Source organism: Hevea brasiliensis, chromosome 8, assembly GCF_030052815.1.
Source record: "Hevea brasiliensis isolate MT/VB/25A 57/8 chromosome 8, ASM3005281v1, whole genome shotgun sequence".
Lineage (NCBI taxonomy): Eukaryota > Viridiplantae > Streptophyta > Magnoliopsida > Malpighiales > Euphorbiaceae > Hevea > Hevea brasiliensis.
The window spans coordinates 19,733,810-19,750,232 of record NC_079500.1 but is presented as its reverse complement, the minus strand read 5'-3'; the positions used below and the strand labels follow the sequence as shown (position 1 = coordinate 19,750,232).

General features: G+C 35.9%; 1 non-coding gene across 1 annotated transcript; it reads left to right on the top strand.

Annotated features, from left to right (window-relative positions):
• Positions 1 to 13,505: 13,505 nt before the first annotated feature.
• LOC131182777 (small nucleolar RNA R71) lies at positions 13,506 to 13,612 on the top strand. Its single transcript, XR_009151038.1, has one exon. It is a non-coding gene; the product is annotated as a small nucleolar RNA R71 (small nucleolar RNA).
• Positions 13,613 to 16,423: the final 2,811 nt, after the last annotated feature.

The following is a 16,423-nucleotide window of genomic DNA, read 5'->3' as shown; positions in this document are numbered from 1 at the left end:
TGATCAGATGCTTGAGCGGTTAGCAGGTAAGTCTTATTTTTGCTTTCTTGATGGCTTTTCTGGATAAAATCAAATTGTGATTGCACCGGAGGATCAAGAGAAGACTACCTTCACTTGCCCTTTTGGAACTTTTGCTTTTAGAAGGATGCCCTTTGGGCTTTGTAATGCACCTGCCACATTTCAGAGATGCATGATGAGCATATTTTCAGATTACATTGATACTTGCATTGAGGTATTCATGGATGATTTTACTGTGTATGGTGATTCATTTGATGCATGTTTACATCATTTGACTTCTGTTCTTGAGAGATGCATTGAGAAAAATCTTGTTCTGAATTATGAGAAGTGTTATTTTATGGTGGAACAAGGGATTATTTTGGGTCATGTTGTCTCTAATAGGGGTATTGAGGTGGATAAATCTTAAATTTTTTTAATTGTGAACTTACCCTACCCCATAATTATGAGGGAAGTACGCTCGTTTCTTGGTCATGCAGGTTTCTATCGCAAGTTCATTAAGGATTTCTCTAAGATAACATTGCCTTTGTCTAAACTCTTGCAAAAAGATGTCCCTTTTGAGTTCAGTGAAGAGTGCAAGGAGGCTTTTGACAAATTGAAATCTGTATTGACATTACCCCCTATTATCCAGGCTCTTGATTAGACTATACCATTTGAAATTATGTGTGATGCGAGTAATTATACAGTGGGAGCAGTTTTGGGGCAGCATGTTGGGAAGCTCTTTCATGTGATCTATTATGCATCCAGAACACTCAATTCAGCTCAGCACAATTATTGTACGACTGAAAAAGAGTTTTTGGCTATAGTTTTTGATTTAGATATATTTCGGTTATATTTGCTTGGTTCTAAAATAATTATCTTCTCTGATCATGTAGCGTTGAAGTATCTCTTGGCAAAGAAGGAAGCAAAACCAAGGTTGATTAGATGGATCCTTCTGCTGTAAGAATTTGATCTTCAAATCAAGGATAAGAAAGGAGCTGAGAACCTGGTAGTAGATCATTTGAGTAGTTTAGTGACACAAGAAGATCCACTTCCTTTGCAGGAACTTTTTCCTGATGAGCAGTTATTTAAATTACAAGGTATGATCCCTTGGTATGCTGATTTGCTGAATTATTTGGTTACTAAGGTTGTGCCTTTTGATTTGAGTAGAGTTAAAAAAGAGAAATTGAAAAGTGAGGCTAAGTATTATGTGTGGGATGACCCGTATTTTGTGGAAATTTTGTTCAAATCAAATTATTAGGAGATGTATTCCTGATAATGAGATTCAATCTATTCTTGCATTTTGTCATGCCTATGCATGTGGAGGTCATTTTGGACCCAAGAGGTCAGGTAGAAAAATATTAGATTGTGATTTTTACTGGCCCACTATATTTCATGATTCATATTTGATTTGCAAAAATTGTGAACAATGTCAAGGAACAGGAAGTTTAACCCATAGGAATGAGATGATTCAGAATCCAATACTTGTTTGTAAGATTTTTGATGTGTGGGGTATTGATTTTATGGGTCCATTTCCTTCTTCTTTTGGCTTTGTTTATAAATTACTTGCTGTTGATTATGTTTCAAAATGGGTGGAAGCCAAAGCCACCAGGACTGATGATTCTAAAGCTGTCGTAGGTTTTATCAAGTCAAACATTTTTAGTAGGTTTGGAGTTCCTAGAGCTATAATCAGTGACCGGGGCACACATTTTTGTAATAAAACTATTGAGGCATTATTGAGGAGATATGGTGTTTTCAATAAAATATCTACAGCTTATCATCCTCAAACAAGTGGGCAAGTAGAAGTGTCTAATAGAGAGATCAAGTCTATTTTGGAAAAAATAGTGAAACCAAATAGAAAAGATTGGAGCTTTAGACTTGATGATGCATTGTGGGCTTATAGGACTGCTTATAAGACACCCATAGGTATGTCCCCCTTCAGATTGTTATTTGGTAAGTTGTGTCACCTTCCTGTGGAGTTAGAACATAAGGCTTATTAGACTGTTAGACAATGTAATTTGGATTGGGATACTGCTGATGTGGAAAGAAAATTACAATTGCAGGAATTAGAGGAAATTTGACTTGAGGCTTATGAGAACTCTAAGATCTATAAGGAAAAGACCAAGGCATTCCATGACAAACTAATTCTAAGGAAGCAATTTGTGGTTGGGCAAAAAGTTTTATTGTATAATTTCATATTGAAGCTAATGCCTGGTAAGTTGCATTCTCGTTGGATTTGACCCTTTGTTGTTACTAATGTGTTTCCTTATGGTGTAGTTGAAATTCAAAGTTTAGGAACTAATAAGGTGTTCAAAGTCAACGGTCATAGACTCAAGCCATTTTATGAAGGGTTTCAGGAGCATACAGTGGAGGAACTCAAATTGAGTAACCCAATTTATGAGAATTAAGGAGCTTTGCCATGTAGAGCTACCAACAAGAAACAAAAGCACTTCTTGGGAGGCAACCCATGGGTGACTTGTTAGCCACAATCAGATTTGTTTTCTTTCCCTTATTTTATTTTATTTTCTAGCATTTTTTTTCCTTTTCTTTTGCATTTGGGCTTTACATTGGGGACAATGTAAGTTTTAAGTGTGGGGGAGGAGAAATTTGTTGCTTTAATTTAAAAAAAAAAATGTTCTTCTAAGCTTGATTAATGATTTTATATTAACTCTCAGAGAGAAGTGCTTTGTCCTTGAAATGACTTGTCTATTTTAGATTGAATTTTTGAGATTTTAGGCAAGGTAATAGTAACTTTAATGATGGATTTTCCCTCTTCTCCTATCATAGAGCAATTTTTTTATGCATAAATCATTTAAGCTTGATTTAATGGTGAAATGATTAGTTATGTGTGCTTTAAACTAGTGTCATGCATATTTCAGAACTTTGTTTAATCTATCAGAGCACTTTATAATATGCATAAATTGGGGGAAGTAAAAGGTTGAACTTGGAAATTGCTCCGCTATTTTAGTTAAGCAAACTAACCAGGGGTCTTCATGAACCCTATGTTGATTCTCAGGCTAAAAGCTAGCTAGGATATGAGCAAGGTACTTTTTCTGAAGGTGACGGTTGAAAAAAAAATAAAAAAATATAACTGTGACAATAGAGAAGTACTAATTTCAAATATATATATAAAAAAAGGGGTATTTCTACCTCCCCTAAGATTTGCAAAGAGCTATAATTGTTGTGCTTTGATAAATTAGCCTTGTGTTTTAGTATGTATTGACTTAAAATTTTATGAAACTTTAATTGTGTGAGTTTAATTGATTTCAAGCCTATTGTTTTATGTTGTAAAATTGTTGATATATTGGTATGGTGTTGATGGAATTTGTTGTGATGGTTATTACCTTACTTGCCTCTTCTTTCAAATTTTTAATCTTTTGTTAGAGAATGATTGTGATAGGGTGAAGTTAAAGAACTTTTAAGTGGAGTTGATTGAGAATTTAAGTCATGCTTGAGGACAAGCATGGAATAAGTGTGGGGGAATTTGATAAGTGTATAATTTATTAATTTTACTCCCATCACATTTAGTGTTTTTAATGTGTTTTTATGTTTAATTCAGTTGGTTAAGTATACTTATCTATTAGGCATATGTTTAGAGAGTTGTTGAAGTAATTGTGTTAAATGGAGAAATTTGACTCTTGCTATATTTTTTAGGGTTTTGGTGAAGTTCCGGAGCAATATAGTATGGAAGGAAGCTTGGAAAGGTTGAAGGATTGAGAAGCATTATTGATACAAAGTACACGGGTCGTGTAATCATAACCAGAGACCCGTGTAACATTCTGCCAGAAGAAATCCAGAGAACCGAGGAAGAAACAAAGTACACGGGCCGTGTAACTTGACCCGTGTAAATCTTGGAGACCCCGTGTAACTTTCTGTGCCCATGCGAAACATGCCAATTCAGCTTTAGTAAGTTACATGGCCCTGGGTCGTGTAGTGATACATGGGCTGTGTATCCGTCGACAATCAGATTCCTGATTTTGCTCCAGTTGCAGTTTTTGATAGAAATTCTAAAAACTTAACCCTAGACCATTTATTATAAATAGAAGAAGACCTTCGGTCTCCAACACTATTTAGCAACCTCTCCATTCGTCTTTTAGAATTCTTCTTCATTTTTCCTTTATTTTTCTGTAAGCCATGAACATGAGTAGCTAAGTTTTTAATTCAGTTCAAGGGATTCAAGTTCTTTTGCTTGATTTGTGAGACTAGGTTCCTAATTTAATTTATGTCTTTTTGAATATCTATTGTTTTCTGATTTCTTTGTCTTTGATCTATTGAATGATTTGCTAAAAAAGCCTATTAGTTAATTGTTTAATGAGATCAATTACTAGTTCATCTTCATAATCCGTAATTGTTGTGTAAGACTGAACATGAGTAGCAATTAGGTTTTATTGATTATGATCCCAGTTTTCAATAATAACCTAAGAAAACAGTAAGGTGAAATTAAATGATTTATGCTTTATAAATTGTTATTCAGCTTAACTACTTCCTATTCTTAAAGTAATTATTAATTTGATGAGGATTGCTTAATACCAATTCAGTTAATAATTAGAGTCAACAAAAGTGCTAGGCTCAAATTGATGAGTATAGAAAAGTTAGGGGTTTATCTCGCTGTTTGGTAAATCTACGTTAAGTATTCAATAAGAGATAATTATATTTCTTTTGTCTATGATCAAATCAATGCATTGGAATGAGAATTACCTTGGACTGAAATTTGTTTAAATTGAGATTTTCGTATTTAGTTCTTGAATTTCTAATTTCTTCTGATTTTGTGTTACAAAACCCTTCAATCTTTGTCTCTTCCATTTTCCATTACACAAGTACACGAAATTTAATAATTTAGTCTCTAGGGTTCGACCTGGATTTACCATTTACTGTAGAAAATATTTCATAATTGGTGACTTCAGTTAATTTAATTTCTGGTGGATTCGACACCCACCAGGTATCCTGTGCAGATTGAGTAGATGGTGTAGGTTTAGCAGAAGGCTGTTGGACTGCTGGTGCAGATTGTGCCTCTGATTGTGCAGATGGTCCTATATCTGTTACTGGTTGTGCAGTGTCAGATGGTGGCTAACTGAATCTAGTCTTGTATAAGTAAGAAGCATTAAAATATAGAGTTTCTGAAAGTGCTAGTAGAGGATGCTCTTCAGGATCAAAGCCAAAATGTTTAGCTATAACAATTATGAGCCCACCCATGACTATATCACCTACAGATTTGGTAGCAGTGTGCAACACTTGTTCACAAAAGAAGTAACCAGGAGATATTTTGACTTTGTGAAAAGCACACCATAGCATGAACAAGTCAAATTTTCCAACAGCACTAGAACTAGTCCCTCGACCCAAGATAGTGCTAGTAATAAGCCTATGGATAAATCGAAGTGCTGGGTCTATTATTTGGGAGGTCTTGGATCTGCTAGCATAAAAACCCTGAGATTGGTTTGTAATATTTCTCCAAAACTGAACAACATTCCAAACACCTTTATTTGCTACCTCCATGCCTGTATATGGGACCCTAAACAATCCATCAATAGCAAACCCAAAGATACAATGAAATTGGTCTAATGATAGCTCTCTATTTTGCCCCAAGCACCTAAATTTCATAGTTGGCTTGTAATCCATCTCATGAAGTTTCAAAGTAGCAGAAAATGAGGAAATAAATTCCAAAACTAGGGCTGGATAAACTAATTCTTGTTTATGCACAAATTCCATCCAACCTAGACCATTAAGGTAGGCAACAACATTATCAAATAAACCAACAGATTGGAGGGCATTTGTAGAAATATACCTCGTGGGTTGCACTTTTCTGTCCCTTAGCCTCTTAAAAGTTGCCTTATGGGTTGGATCAAGAAGAGGTCAAGGTAATTTGGATACCTGTGTTATCGCTACTGAAGGTTACTTCTTGCTAGAGGAGGGAGATTTGGCTTGTGGGGTAGAGGTAGAAGGACCGACCCCTTGTCTTGTGGAAGCCGAAGTTCTGGGGTTTTGGGGTGTAGGCTCAGAAAGTGGAGTAGCAGGTGGGTCCTTGCGTTTTGCGGGAGGTAGTGCAGATGCCATGGGTCGGGTTGATTTCGACTGGATTCTCCTTTTATAGGTGGATGTAGGAGGAGTTAGAGGGATTTATTGTGGAGGAGAATCGGGATTGGAGGCTTGCATAGCAAGGGGTGTGACTTGGAGAGGAGAGCCTTAAGGGGAAGAGGGAGGCGTTTCCATGGAAGTGGTGGTCGATGATGGTAGGGATGGAGGAGGGAAGAAGAAAATAAAAGAGATAGAGGGGAAGTTAGGGTATCGATCAGTGAAAAGGTAAGGGGGTGAGGGATTGATGCCAAGAAAAATGAGGAGGGTAGTTGTGAACAGTAATGACGAGAAGTGGGAGGTGGGAAAGTGGGTTGTGCAAAAATTTTAATTTGCATAGGACATGCTAATTTCTGCATAAAGGGAAAATGGGTGTGCATAACTTATGCAGGTGCTTATACAAGTTTCGACAAGAATGGGGATTCTGAAAAGTTAGTTGTGCAAAAGTGCATAATTTAAGTACACACTTATGCAAGTTTCGACAGAAAAGAAATCCCAGTAAATTTGGTTTTGCAATAGTGCATAAGCTATGCACTTGGTTATGCAGAATTCAACAGAAATGAAAATTTCAGGATTTGAAGTTATGTAAGAGTGCATAAGTTATGCATACACTTATGCAAGTTTTGGCAGAAATGGAAGTGGCAAAAATTATGGCGGTGTAGAATTACATAAGTTATGCATACCCTTATGCAGATTTCGGCAAGAAATGAAATGGCAAAAATTTAGTTATGCAGGATTGCATAAGTCATGCAAGAGCTTATGCAGGTTTCGGCAGGAATGAAAATTAAGGCAAAGAGAGACCTAAAAGCTACATAAGTTATGCAGCTACTTATGCATATTTCAACAAGATTCATATTATAATAAAAAATGCTTTGCAAGTTTTAAAAATAAATGAGAATGAAGAAATGTAACTCTGTGAAGCATAAACCATGAGAAATTATCATAAAAAACACATCAATATATGCAGAATCCATCACAATTGCACCATACAAGCTTGTAGAAGTAAGTTCTGCATAAGAGACATTTGTGAATTATGCCATTTCAACTCAAACCCTGCAAATTAACATTCTAGCACATTAAAGCTCAATAAAAATCTGCACAAAGTTGCACTTATCCACAAAAGAAAATAGGCTCTCCAAGTTATGCCAATAAAATGCAGCATGTGCACATTGAATCACACAACCCAATTAAGTTCAAAACCACTAAAATGACCCACTTACCATCATATCAACATGATAAGCACAGATATATAAAAGATACACGCCCAACCTCAACAAAGAAGCAAATAGCATATGCTGCAGACCCTTTTTGCTGAAAAATTTTTCTGCATAAGCCAAGAAGGGGTCCTGCACAGGAAGCAATGAAAATAAACCAATCTTGGGAGAGTTAATGGATAAAATATCAGATTAAGAGTAACTCCCCAGCAGTGCAACAACCTTCATCCATTGAAATACATCTACAAAAGACAAAATTCAACAATGTCAAAAATTGAATTTGGGGAGATTTAAGACAAAAACAAAAGTAATGCAAATAAAAGTAAATCAACAAAAGCAAAATAAAAGAACTTGGGGTGCCTCCCAAGAGCACTAATTTATAGTCATTAGCTGGACTCTTCATGCATTTCACTAAAAAGGAGGTGTGGGATCAAAGAGCTTGTAACAGCTTGCTCCCTTTATTGGGTTTCCAGTTATGTGATGCTTCATTCTATGCCCATTGACCTTAAAATTCCCAGTTTTTTCACTCTAAATTTCAATTGCTCCATAAGGGAAAACTTTAAAAACTCTATATGGACCAGTCCACCTTGATTTAAGTTTTCCTGGGAACAATTTCAATGTTGAGTTAAACAACAAAACTGAATCACCTTCTTTAAATTCCTTTTTCCTGAGATGCTTACCATGCCAAACTTTAGTTCTTTCTTTATAAATACGGGCATTTTCATAGGCATCCATCCTCAATTCTTCAAGCTCATTAAGTTGCAATAACCTCTTCTCACTAGCTTGCTTAAGATCAAAATTCAAGGTCTGAATGGGCCACTATGCTCTATGCTCTAGCTCCACAGGTAAATGACAAGACTTACCATACACCAACCTAAAGGGAGTAGTTCCTATAGGGGTTTTGTAAGCAATCCTATATGCCCATAAAGCATCATCTAGTTTGACAGACCAATCTTTCCGAGAATTGCTCACTATTTTCTCCAAGATATGTTTGAGTTCCCTGTTAGAAATTTCAACTTGTCCTGAAGTTTGAGGATGGTATGGGGTAGCTATCTTGTGCACTATACCATACTTCCTTATTAAGCTCTCAAATTTCTTATTACAAAAATGTGAACCCCCATCACTAATTACAGCCCTTGGAGCTCCAAATCTACTCAAGACAAATTTCTTCAAGAATTTCACTACCACCTTAGCATCATTAGTTGGAGTTGCAACAGCTTCTACCCACTTTGACACATAATCGACTCCAACTAGAATTTATTTATTACCATATGAAGGAGGAAATGGGCCCATAAAATCTATTCCCCAAACATTAAATAATTCCATCTCTAGAATATCATTTAGGGGCATTTCATCTCTTTTCGATAGATTTCCACTTCTTTGACATTTATCACATTCTAACACAAATTTCCTCACATCCTTGAAAAGGTTTGGCCAAAAGAAACCAGCCTGAAGAATTTTACTAGCTGTTTTAGATATTCTAAAGTGTCCTCCATAATCAGAAGCATGTCAATGATGCATAACACTCTTTATCTCCTCATCAGGAATACATATTCTTATTAAACCATCACAACATCTCCTAAAGAGTAAACGATCATCCCATCTATAAAATTTTGCCTCATGCAAAAACTTTTCTTTTGTTGCCATGTCATTCCTAGAGGTAAAACTCCATAAGATAGATAATTCACCAAGTCTACATACCAAGGTAGTTTAGCAACAAGAGAGAAAAGTTGTTCATCCAAGAAAAACTCATCAATAGTGTAACACCCCTTACCCGTCTACAGTGTAGCTGAGCGAGGTGTTCTACATTCGGTGCCGGAGCACCCTATCTTATCTTACTTTATTCCTTAATCATTTTCAAGTTATTATCTTTTAATATCAATTATTTTTCTATGGAGAAACAGCGAAGTTTCCCATATTTTATTTCACATTGGCGTATTTTACTATTTTCCTTCTTAGAATTCAATAATATTTTCAAAATAAAATCTCATAATCATCTCATATTTCAATATCATCCATGTATTTCAATTCTCACATTCATTTTCATCCACTTTCATTCATACTCCATTCACATATCAAAATTCTCATATTTCTATTAATTTATATGATTTACAACTAATTACATAAAGTTCATACTTTACATGATATTAAAATTAATTACAATTCCATAATTTATATTAAAACATACAATTCATGGGCCCTATCTACATGTATTGCTGAGGAGGTGACAACTTGAACACTTCTGACACTTCTGCAGATCTGAAATTCAAAATCCCAGTCTAATATCCACTGGGTTTTACCTTCAGTACCTGCGCGAAGAAAATAAATCCATCACGCTAAGTATTTCTGCTTAGCGGTGCAATAATATAACAAGAAATAATGTATACAAATAAAGAAAGAATCAAGCATTCTAAATATTCAAGTATCAATTTGATTTAAAATGACATTTCTAGTATTAACTATCTTATATGCTAATTCATTCCTCTTTGGAAGTACTGAGTTTATAGCCTTACAGTAATAATATTCAATATACATTTTATTTTAGTAGTATTGTATTTGAGGTCTCTCTATGATTCTGCAAATTATATTTTTGTTATGTTTCTATTGCTAACAAAAATCTTGGCTATTGTTTTTATGGAGCCAAAGTGTCCTCCATATGGTGATGAATGGCAATGTTGAAGAATGCTCTCTGTATCCTCCTCCGGTATGCATCGTCTTATCAACCCATCATTACATCTCTTGTACAGCAGAGGTTCTTTCCATGTGTAGTATCATACATTATGCAGGAATTTCTTCCTTTGCTGGTAAGACATATTGGGTGGCAATACCCTACATACAATAAAATTCACAAAATTAGCATACCATAGGGCTTAGGAGAAGGCTAATAGGCGTTCATCTGGGAATGAGTCATCTATTGGCAACTCATCATCATCTTCTAAGTCCTCTTGTTTCAGCCTTGAAATGTGGTAGCTACCACATTCTCGGTCCCCTTCTTGTCCTTGATTTCAAAGTCAAATTCCTGTAAGAGTAAGATCCATCGAATTAACCTTGGCTTTGCTTCCTTTTTGTTTAAAAGGTACCTGATAGTAATATAGTCTGTGTATACAATGACTTTTGATCCAAGAAGATAGGATCTAAATTTGTCAATTGCAAACACTACTGCTAAGAATTCCTTTTCTGTGATAGCGTAGTTGATTTGCGTGTCATCAAGTGTTTTACTGGCGTAGTAAATGGCATGGAGCTTCTTATCTTTCCCTTGTCTGAGTATTACTCCAATAGCATAGTCACTTTCATCGCACATGACCTCAAATAGTAGCTCCCAATCAGGTGATTGCATAATAGGCGCTGAGATTAAGGCCTCTTTGATCCTGTTGAAAGAAGCAAGGCAATTTTCATGAAAATCAAAGGAAACATCTTGACTTAATAAATTAGTCAATGGCTTAGCTATTTTGGAAAAGTCTTTGATAAATCTTCTGTAAAAGCCTGCATGTCCCAAAAAGCTTTGCACTCCTTTTACTGATGTTGATGGTGGCATTTTTTCTATAATCTCAACTTTTACCTTATCAACTTCAATCCCTCTTTCTGATATTAGGTGGCCAAGAACTATGCCCTCCCTTACCATGAAGTGACATTTTTTCCAATTCAGAACCAGGTTTGATTCTTCACATCTTTGTAATAAAAGTAGTTCCATAGATAGAAAAATCATCCATTAAAACTTTCATAATATTTTGAATATAATCGAAAAAATGGCCATTATGCATCTTTAAAAAGTAACAGAGGCATTACAAGGACTAAAAGGCATTCTTTTATATGCAAAAGTTCCATAAGGGCATGTGAATGTGGTCTTTTCATGGTCTTCTGGGTGAATAAGAATTTGAAAAAATCCTGAATACCCATCCAGATAGCAAAAATAGGAATGTTTTACCAACCTTTCTAACATTTGGTCTATAAAAGGTAGAGAAAAATGGTATTTTCTGGTGGCACTATTCAATTTCCTATAGTATATGCACATGCGCCGTCCAGTGACTACTCTAGTAGGGATTAATTCATTATTTGCATTTTGAATGACAGTTGTCCCACCCTTCTTAGGCACTACATGTACTGGAGTAACCCATTTACTATCAGAAATTGGGTATATAATACTTGCATCTAATAGTTTCAAAATCTCTTTCTTAACTACTTCTTTCATATTTGGGTTAAGTCTCCTTTGATGTTCAATAATGGGTTTGCTGTTTTCCTCCATAGGTATCCTATGCATGCAAATTGAAGGACTAATCCCTTTTAGGTCTTCTATTTTGAGAAGTCGAGTCTAATAATGCATACCTTAGTGAGCAGGGGAGAAGTTTAAGTTTTACCTGTTTAGTATTGTCCCCTGATTTGCTTTTGGGTTGCTCCTCCTTTAGCCCTTCCACTTGGAAAGCTTGAGCTGAGGGTAGTGATGGGCTAGCTTTTGAAGATTGTACACAAGCTGCAATCTCTGTGTTTTCATTATTAGCTATGTAGTTGTGCACTATGCATGCTTCAACAGGATCTTTAGGATGTCTTTTGTGAAATTCCTCTTCAAATAGCTTATCAATTATGTTAACCCTTAAGCATTTATTAGATTCAAGTTTATGCTTTACTGTTCTAAACAGGTTGAATTCCATTTCTTCATCTCCTACCTTGAGAGTTAACTACCCATTCTTAACATCTATGATAGCTCCAGCGGTTGCCAAGAAAGGTCTTCCCAAAATGATAGGGATTTGGACATCATCTTCCATCTTCAAGACAATAAAGTCAATAGGAATAAAAATTTTTCCTACTTTGATTGGGATGTTTTCTAGGATGCGAACTGGATATTTAATAGACCGGTCAGCTAATTGTAGTGATATTGTTATGGGTTTCAGCTCTCCTATCTCTAGCTTTTGACATATTGATAAGGGCATTAGACTTACACTTTCTCCAAGATCATAGAGAGCCTTGTCTATATTCATATTGCTGATGAGACAAGGTATAGAGAAGCTTCCTGGATCCTTGAGTTTTGGTGGCAACTTGTTTTGCAATATGGCACTGCATTCCTCTGTAAGAGCAACTGTCTCATAATCCTCCAGCTTTCTTTTCTTTGACAAAATTTCTTTAAGGAACTTAGCATAGGATGGCATCTGAAAGAGTGCTTCTGTGAAAGGAATGTTAATATAGAGTTTTTGCAAGACTTCTAAAAATTTTCCAAACTGCTTGTCCAATTTGGCTTTATGGAATCTCTAAGGAAAAGGTAGAGGAGGCTGATATGGTTCTGGTAACTTCTTTTTCTTTCTTACTTCCTCTTTCTAGTCTTTTTTGGCTTCTTCCTCTTTCTCTTTTGTTTGGTTTTTAGGTTTATCAGAGGTTTTCTCGGTTGATTCTTCCTTTGATTGTTCTAAAACTCTTCCACTCCTCAATGTAACTGCCTTACAATGCTCCCTTGGGTTCATCTCTAGTTGACTAGGCAGCTTACCAGTAGTATTGCTTGAAGAACCTGCCTACTGAGTAATTTGATTTTTAAGCATCTTATTGTGGATGGCGAGTTGGTCCATTCTGGAGGTTAACTGCTTTATCATTTCATTTTATTGTTGTTAAGCTGCTAAGAAGCCTTCCATCATGGATTCCATGGTCAACTTTGGTTCGGGCTATTGAGGTTGAGGAGGTGGTAGTGGCTATGCTGCATTCTGGCCTCTAAAACCTGGAGGTGCTGGTGGTTTGTACCCTTGCTGTTTGTTTATTGGCTGATTCTATGAGTTGGACCATGAGAAATTGGGGTGGTTCCTCCATCCAGGGTTGTAAGTATTTGAGTATGGGTTATTGAGCTGCCTCTGGTTGAAGTTTCCTCTGTTATTCACATAGTTCATCTATTTTATGGAGGTTTCATTGAAGTTATTGCATTCCAAAATCCTATATCCTCCTCCACAGCTATCGCAGTGTTGGTTGCTTGTTCCTATAGCGTTGGCTTGCATTCTGTTAAGCCTTTTCGTGAGCTGGTCAAACTGTGCCCTTATCATGCTTAGGGCATCTACTTCAAGGATCTCTGTTGCTCTTATTGTGTCTCTTTTTTCATTTTACCACTCATAGTTATGATATGCGACCCTCTCCAGAAGTGTAATAGCTTCTCCTATAGTTTTCTCCATCAAGTCTCCTTATGAAGCTGAGTCTACTATGCTCCTTGTAGAAGGTAATAAGCCATTATAGAAATTATACACTAGGAGCCAATCTTCTATGTCATGGTGTGGACATTCTCTTTATAAGTCCTTGTATCGCTCCCATGCATCATAGAGTGATTCACCTTCCCTTTGCTTAAAGGTATTGAGTTCAATCCTCAACTTTACAGTTTTTATAGGTGGGAAGTACCTTACCAAGAAATCTTGCAAGAGGTCTTTCTAAATGGTGAATGTTCTAGCTGATTGAGAGAGTAACCACTTCCTTGCTCTGTCTCAAAGGGAGAATAGAAATGCTCTGAGTCTGATGGCTTGATCAGAGCCTCCATTCATCTTGAATGTGTCACATAGGGCAAGAAAGCACTGGAGGTGGTAGTGTGGATCTTCTATGGGCGAACCTCCAAACTGAGTCTGTTGGATCAGCCGGAGCCATGCTAGTTTAAGTACAAAGTTGCTAGCTTCCACTGTGGGTCTTGTAACACTGGACTAGAATCCTTGGATAGACAGAGCTCCATAGTCCCTCAAGGGTCTTGGGCGGTTGTTGTTGTTGGCCATGACTGGAGGTTCTAAGATTTCTTGTTCTTGTTCTTAGTGTCTCCTTTCTCTCCTGATGGTTCTCAGAGTTCTATCTATCTCAGGATCAAAGTCCAAAACTTCTTCCTCCGGTTTTATTTTGATCATGTACCAAAGCAAATACCTGAGAGAAAATAAAAGAATAAATTAAGTAAATTTAAACAATAATAATGAATGCCTAAATCAGCTAAAGTGCTTATCGCCTAATATTGCTGAAAATAAATTCCCCGACAACGGTGTCAAAAACTTGTTTGCTAGTTTTATAACCACCGCAAGTGCATGGATTGCTAACAAGTAATAAAATAGTGAGTGAAGTATCATTCTCATGAGGAATTTAGTTAGTAACTACTAAACTACACAACAATTCTGACTGTTTAAGCTATCGAATATAGATGAAAAGTGAATTAAATCTGTTTTAAATTCTAAAGACTAGAAGGATAACGAATTTAAAATGAAACAATCTGTTTAAAACAATTCCAGAATTAAGATTTCACACTTTAACCTTATTATAGATTTAATCTTGTCTATTCATTAGACTGAGGATCGTTGCTTTGATAGAAATTAATCCTAAGATATCCTAGGTCCTCTCTCAAGGCTCCTAAGGTGTGTTTCGATTAGAGCTAAACCCTACTTTCGTTGGTGATTAGTCCTAATAAAAACCCTTTAAGATCTATGATTAATTATGGAACTCCACAAAGGTTATCAGCCTATCTCTAGGTCAGACTTCCTAAGTTCAATATTCTGATTTTTCAACACTAACCTTCACATTTCAGTCCTTCAATTAGTATCTTATGTCATGTCTAAGTGGGTACCAACACATAACATTCATTAAGAACACAAAATATTAAATTAAAGAATAAATCTCAAATCCAATAAATATAACTCAATATTAATCCATAATAACGATTACAAGCGCTGCTCTCCTAATTCCACATTAAAGAAATTACTCACTCATGGTAAATTTAATAAACATAGTAAAAAAATTAAATGAAAGAACATGAAAAGTTCGCTTAAAGAAATAGAACAAAATAACCGAAGAGGATTTTCAGTAGCTTTGAACTTGTGGAACTTTGGCTGAGAATTTTCCTTTTGTGCTGATGCTTTGTTCTCCAAGACGGTTGTGAAAAATGTGTATGTGAAAGTGAAAATAGGTCTCTCCTCCTATGTTATCTATAGCTTATATTTATATTAAATGGCCTAGGGTAAGGTTTCAGAGTCCTTAAGGCATTAGAAGTATGTTCTGAGTGTAAAAAAATTAGAGTTGGAATCAAATCAAGAAACTGGCTATTACATGATACAAGGCCCGTTTGTCACTATATGGCCCAGGGCCTTGTAACTTACTAGGGCTTTGAAGACTGTATCTCATATTGGCACAGGAGATTACACGGGGCATTACTAGTTACACGGGTCCAATTACACGGCCCGTGTTCTTTTGCTCTTTAGAGAATTGGCCAAGCAGAGACTTACACGAGTCTCCATGGTTTACACGGATTGTGGTACATGGTTCATGTACTTTGTTTCTTCCCTGGCTCTTTAGTTTTCTCCTGGCAGTAGGTTACACGGGTCTGTGGCTTTCCTTATACGACCCGTGTCAAGTGTATCAGCAACACTTCTCTTTCCTTTAGGTTTTTCCAAGCTTTCTTTTGTACTCCTATGGCTTGGAACTTCATCCAAACACTTGAAATAATGCAAAAAACATAGAATTTAGAGCTTGGCAATAGAATTTACAAAAGTTAATGAAATTAATAATTATGCCTGAGATTATTTATCTAAATGCTATGAAATACTATACAAATTTGCTTAAAAACATCTATATAATACAAGTGCATCAATCAAATAGGAGGATCCGAGCATATTAATGAGGAATTTGGTTTTTATAACTTTAATTTCATGTGAAGTTGTGCTTAAGATGATTTTGGGGAAGTTTATGCATGCTAGGGTTAGGGTTTTGTGATTTTATGTTGAAATTTCATGCTTTATTGTTAGTTTAGTTATGTTTAGATGTTATGGGCCTTAAATGCCTAGTTTCCCTTAATGGATTTGAGGGAGTCCTTGTTTATGTTGTGTTAGTTTTAGGGAAAACCTAGGTTTTGTGTTCTTAGAAGATGTATAGTTGAATTGAGTGTAATTTCATATTATTTTAGGACCTAGAGACATGTTTATATGTTTGGTTTGTGTTTTTGAACTTCGGAATGAGTTTTAAGGCTTTTGGGAGAAAGATTCTACAAGTTTTTTATTTAGAAACTCTAGATATTCCTAGGTTCGACTATCGAAAGCCATTATTTCAACAGTTGAAGCATGTAGATTCTAAAGAAAATCTAGAAAACTTTCAGGTTCAGCAATTGAAATCTAAGACTTTTGTGGCCAAAGTTAATTCCACTAGGCTTATTATCCCTTCCTTTCTAA